Raw genomic sequence first — 5,859 nt, 5'->3', positions numbered from 1 at the left:
GCTCGCTGAAGGTTGATAATATAACTGGAATTTCAATCGTCGGAAGCACATAAGCTAATTTCAACCCTTTGTCAAAAGCCAAAATGAAGGCAACTACATCACATCCCATGAGATAGAAGATTAGAGAACTTACCATCAAGATGGAAACCGGGACGGGTTCCCTTCGTCGGATGTTGGTAGACGACGTCAAAATCAGGGCAAGTCACATTACCAAACGGACAACGGTGGCTTGGCCAGTTCACAAACCCATGGCGTCTACTCCTCATCGACTCTCGTTCCTTCGTCGGCATCATGGGTCGGGCATCAAGGACAGTCTCCCATTGCTGCTCAGCACGAACTCCAATGTGACAACACCAAAGTTGCAAGTTGTCTTGATTGGACTACAACACAAAAAACATCATTCAAATGGCAGATTATAAATATGCAAGAGAAAATTATATTGCGCTATCGAATATATCAGACAATCTCTGTCTTCTCCATGCTGCTCGCAACAAAGAATGCTAGATTTTGGTCGATGCCTTGAGTTAACTGATGCATGGTAAATAGTATATCGTGATCCAAAATTTGTACATGCCTTGAGTTTGTTTATGCAAATGAAATAGTATTGATCATCTATGAATTTTACAGTATACTTCTTTATGACTACAGGGAGATGGAAGTGCAGTTTGTTTATGTACGTACTAATTTAGGTAAGCTTACAACCGATCGAGTTCAATCAAGTTGCCATTTCCAGCTAAAGCGTAGAGGTTATAGAACATACACCTATTGCATGTTATTCCAGAAAGTGCTTAACGATGCAATACTAAAATTTAATCTAATGAGTACGCTGATCTCGAACATGAAAAGGACGAGAATAGAAGGCCAGAACATGCATATATCTCTACAACTTTCCTTGCTTAGATATATCTATGAAACAACAACTTCACACCAATAAATCAAAAGAGAAATTTCTTCAAATAGGTTGTGGCCAACGTGAGTGAATATAGTCCATTATATCTACTGAAGTCCAAATGCATGGATTGGTTAGTGAGCTTTCAGAGTGATATAAAGTAGAAATCTAGGACCCTAAATCTTTTTTCGTCGGCCAACACAAACAATCTGAAGACTTAACAGAATAATGCAAAGAGAAAAAAGGCAAACCTTATTGTGAAATTTTGAAGCAGGTGAGCCTCGTCAAAGTTTTGTATATTATACTGCCGTTCCATCGCAATATGGCACCCATGCATCAACGAAATGTCGGCCGACGAGCCTCCTAGCCTCCGCCGAGCCAGCTGCATCATCCTACCAAGGAGCCACCGCGCCTGGCAGAGAAAGGCCCCCCAACGCCGTGGAAGGGGACACTTCAGTTCTCTTTATTTCCAGTTTATAGTACTGGTCCTGCAAGTTACATCAGGTCAATCTATTTTAGAAAGAAACCAAATATTGTTACTCGGAGAAAGACATTAGTGTAGCTTTGATAGCAATGACAACATACCATGATTCCACCAGGGTCAACGGCTGATAATTATGTGTTTGTTGTATTTGTTGCCTAGCGATGACCCTGTGAGCCGGTGCTTATCTCAATTTGATGGGATCTTGCAGTAGATCTAAGATATTGTGAAATTTGTCAACACAGATGCTGGATTATTGAAAATTAGTTGCACAGATGGATCATTTGTGCTGTGTGTACCTTCCTAGAATAGCTGCCGCTTCAGAAATAGTTGGATTCATGTACCATCGAGTTGCCAGACAGGACTTGAAGGTCAAGTTTCCTGTACAAAAAAATTAACGGGTAATTTTAATTTCTTCTCTAAATTGTGCAGGATGGATATAAGATGACGATACGTACTTACATTAAATTCATGTACTGGCATGCCAACAAATAGAACTATAATGGGTTCTTGAGCAGACCACCGTTGTAGCTTGTCTGCATCAAGGGCATCTGCTAATTTTCCCCAAAACATCACAACGGCGGGCATTCTGGAAAGATATATCATTGTTTCAGTGGAGATATAAGAACACGGAATGAAAAATGATAAAAGTTGGCGCACATTTGTGATGTGATTTTCTCATATCTGGTCAATCGATCTGCCGCTCGGCGCAAATATTCTTGTGATGCTAGTAACTAATCCAACATTCACAAGTTCAGTAAATTGTAAGTTGTAAGAAGTGGAAAATTATACAATAAAAACAATTCTTAAGAGTTGCTGACCTGACAACAAAACGATTTGTTTAATGCAGCTTTGGTACTGTGTACATTGTAGGTGGTATATCCATACTTGGGAAAGTTTGGTGGCTGAGGCACAATTGGTTCGACGGTAGTTTTTTGGGCAAACACTACTCTCCATGGACGATCTACAGTTTTGTATCTTTCCCTAGCATACTGAACCTGGTAAGCGCCAAGCTTGTAAATTGTTGTTCCTTCAGAGATCCTGTTCTTGAAGAGCTGTACTTGGAAATTTGGAATTGTGCCTTCCATTGTTCCACCCTAGAAAGGAAGTAAATATGTGTATGGTAAACAGGTCACTGCCTTCAGGACCCCAATGTTCTCATATCCTTGTAATGCGGATGGTAAGGATGCCTCTGCTGGAATATCTTGTAACGTCTCAGCAGCATTTCATCCATCTATGAATTTTCAAAATAAATATATGTATAAGAAAACCTGCTCAGCAGAGCAACAAAATTACTGTGATTTAACAGAGACTATTGAACTCATGACAAAAAAAAATCTAAACGCATGCATCTCCAATATATATGTTTCTTTCTTTCCAAATCCAGCCAGACCACCCCAGCCGGCACAATCCAGTGCATTTTTTTTCTGAAACTGAAAAAATGGAGATGTACTACTTGTCAGCTTACATACACAACAAAACAACGTAAGCATCCTAACTTAACAAATAATAACAGGGCACCGACGACAGCTATGCTAACTATTAGCACCACAACACCAAAGAAAAAGGGAAGGAACTGCCAACATTTATAGCTAGCTATAGGAGAGACCACCATGCTAGAATGCAAATGAAGCCCAAAATGGTTCACTTAGTGTTGTCACATGTGAAGAACACATTACAACATCTAAGAGGGGCAAAGGACAACCTGACATGGTAAGATCAGCAAGTACTTCCGCAGATGCACCCAGCCACAAATTTGAGTATCGCCTTCTCCGATGGTGATCGAGAGTAACGAACAATAAAGTGATTAAGCAGACAAATTACATGTATGTTGTTCTTTAAGTTTCTATAAACAGATGCATGATTTGTTGAACTTGACAGATTCTTGAAATCACCATCTGTGAACACATGAGCTGTGGGAAATTTTGTATTGGTGAGAGCAAGCTAAACCGAACCTAGTTCAACAAACAATTGAGCCATCCAATGCATGTTTCTTGTTCATTTTTACTCAGAATATTGTTGGCATTGCAGACATTCCATTGAATGCATATAATAGCTTTGTGTTACTCAGCAGGCATGGCTAAAATTCTCTAATGGTAGAAGAGAAAGGAGAGAAGATGACCTCCTGCTTTATCTGTCGCATCTGCCATAGCCAAGGTGAGGGTTCTTGCAGCCGTAGGAAGAATAGAAGATAATGCCGAACAGGGTGAAGCGCCCCTTAGCAGCACTAATGACGCGGACGTGGGCACCGCAGCGGCCGTCGACTGGGAATAAAACGACACAACAACAATAATAACGAGGCATACGATGAGTATAATTTGCTGCATCTCGCACCTCATTGGAATTTTGAGTTCCCAGCTCACTGAATTTGTGGGTTCACATCTCACGTAAGCACATTGAATGAAACTACTTGTGAGTAGGAAGAATAGAGAAAAGTACTTGTTCACATCTCTAATATTAACGGACGGGTGCCTCTCACCTTGGGATTCAGGTTCTTTCCTGGCTAGAGGTTAGTCCTGATCCAAAGCTGAAATTAGAAAACAAACAATGTCAGGTCAAATACACAATAGCAACAGAAGAAGTTTATTTTTTCTGTCCGATGATAATAGCTTTCAGTTTCACAAATGTAGAAACTAAGACATACAAAAATCCAGCTTTCAAAAATTTATGTAATCTAAAAAACATGAAGATATTTCCCAAGGAAAAACATGAAGGTACACACAACAACTCAAAAAATTCCCCAGACCAACACTAAATAAATGGGCGACTAGCAGAAGTGTGAGCCGTTGAGGCATTAGACAAACCTATTTTGCTATAGCGCAGTATGGATAGCAGTAGTAGGCAGACTTTGCACAGCTGGAACCTGCTTTTCCTGGAGGGTGCTTGTGGTACCTGAACCAGCTCCACCCGTTGGAGGACTTGTCGTAGTAAGTGTGATCGACCGCGCGTCAGGCCTCTAGAAATATCAGGTTCTCCTCCGTGAGCGCCGGCGCTGCTTGGGTCGGTCAAAACAATGAATCAACGAGAATCAAAGCGAACGTCAATCTGAACCCTCGGCTAGCTCGCGTTGCTTCGTCCTTGCGGAACATGGACTGGAATCCAGGACACTCCAAACTCATCTCGAGTCTTTTGGCAGTGATTCCTTGCGCAGCTCCTTCCTCCACGGGGTCATGTGAGCCCGGGTAGCAGCAGCTTACCCATCAAATGCACGACAGGAGAAGCACACATGTATTTGTATGGCAATTGACGAGACATTCACCAAGATATAATAGAACAGAAATTTTGTAGTTCATCTCAAGGAAAAGGGCATGGCTAGAGATTTATTACCGCAATGGGATGGTGTGGTGGACGAAGACATGGGACAGGGGAGGCAAAGCCGTTGCGTCCGTCCAGATGCACGTGGACCACCACAGGTCGGTCTGGCTGGATCTGGTTGGAGCAAGCGACGGAGACCTTCAAGTGCAACCACCGGCGGCGGCAACCGCCTCACGCCCCTCCTCCTTGAGATGATGTACAGGGAATCAACTACGGCCGGATCTAGAGCGTCGGCAGGTGGGGAGGCCGCGGCAGTCGTGGCACCGATGGAGACCCATGGCATGGCGTCCTTGTAAGGGAGGCGGTGTCGCGCGAGAGAGGGGTCTTTAGAGAGGCACAGGATCTTGGCGCCGGCGAAGGGCGACTCTTCTCGGATCTCAGCGGCGGCGAAGGGAGCGTCCTCTCCGATCGAGAACGCACGGGCGGCGGCGATGGGATGCGAGTGCGAGGTGGCGGCGATGGGATCTGGTGGTGTGGCGTGGTGGCCTGGAAGGGATCTCATGCGAGTGCGAGCTCGAGGGCACCTGGAGGCCTCGTTCCAAGACAATTTTTTTCGCTGGTTAATCATCGTAGGGTTTTTTTTCGCTGGTGAATCGTCGTAGGTTTTTTTTTCGTCGCTTGTCTCGGGCGCGACCTGAAGAGCGCGGGGGCTGGCAGAGGATTTGGTACGTGGTGTTTTCGGTTCGTGTCGGGTCACTGTTAGGTGGGAAAAGGTGGGAGGAGGTATCAAAATAGGTACCAAATATAACCGGATGAGGTGGGATAAAAATAACCTAAAATCTAAAAAGCGGCCGGCCACCAACTAACAGAAACGGACGGCCGGGCTCACATGTGTGATTTTTTTGTCAGCTAGTGGATATTATTGTTAGCATTAGATGCGTATAGACTAGTCTGGCAACAGATTCACGCACATTTATTTTAGCGTCTTAAATTTTTAAAAAGTCATATCTTTTAAACCACATGTCGGAATTCAGATCCGTTTTCACCGTTGGATTCATCGCGGCGAGATCTTCGAAACTAGATCCCGCATGGATATGTTTCGATGAAATTTTTTTGATGCCAATTTTGGTGCTATATGGTGCAATTAAAATACTGCATTGTGCAACTTTAGTACTACATCGTGCAATTTTTTTCCAAAACTAATGTCTGGAGCTGCGCCTTCGTATGAGGTTAC

The 5,859-nt window shown here is 43.5% G+C and overlaps 1 long non-coding RNA gene across 18 annotated transcripts in view; it reads right to left on the bottom strand.

Moving 5' to 3' along the window:
- LOC119337998 overlaps positions 1–5,243 on the bottom strand; it is an 8,484-nt gene extending 3,241 nt beyond the window's left edge. For 4 of the 18 annotated variants that reach the window (XR_005163720.1, XR_005163716.1, XR_005163721.1 and 1 more), the window contains exons 1-10: positions 4,175–5,240; positions 3,850–3,897; positions 3,493–3,634; positions 2,192–2,604; positions 2,031–2,104; positions 1,833–1,959; positions 1,670–1,751; positions 1,475–1,586; positions 1,141–1,377; positions 134–380 (exon numbers count right to left, since the gene is read on the bottom strand). This is a non-coding gene — a long non-coding RNA (uncharacterized LOC119337998). Of the gene's footprint in view, positions 25–133; positions 381–1,140; positions 1,378–1,474; positions 1,587–1,669; positions 1,752–1,828; positions 1,960–2,030; positions 2,105–2,191; positions 2,605–3,492; positions 3,635–3,849; positions 3,898–4,174 lie in introns of all 18 variants that reach the window. The other 14 variants (XR_005163729.1, XR_005163730.1, XR_005163722.1 and 11 more) reach the window with 12 other exon arrangements.
- Positions 5,244–5,859: the final 616 nt, after the last annotated feature.

This window comes from Triticum dicoccoides, chromosome 7B (assembly GCF_002162155.2).
Source record: "Triticum dicoccoides isolate Atlit2015 ecotype Zavitan chromosome 7B, WEW_v2.0, whole genome shotgun sequence".
Lineage (NCBI taxonomy): Eukaryota > Viridiplantae > Streptophyta > Magnoliopsida > Poales > Poaceae > Triticum > Triticum dicoccoides.
The sequence above is the reverse complement of the archived record's forward strand: the minus strand, read 5'-3'. Positions and strand labels throughout refer to the sequence as shown.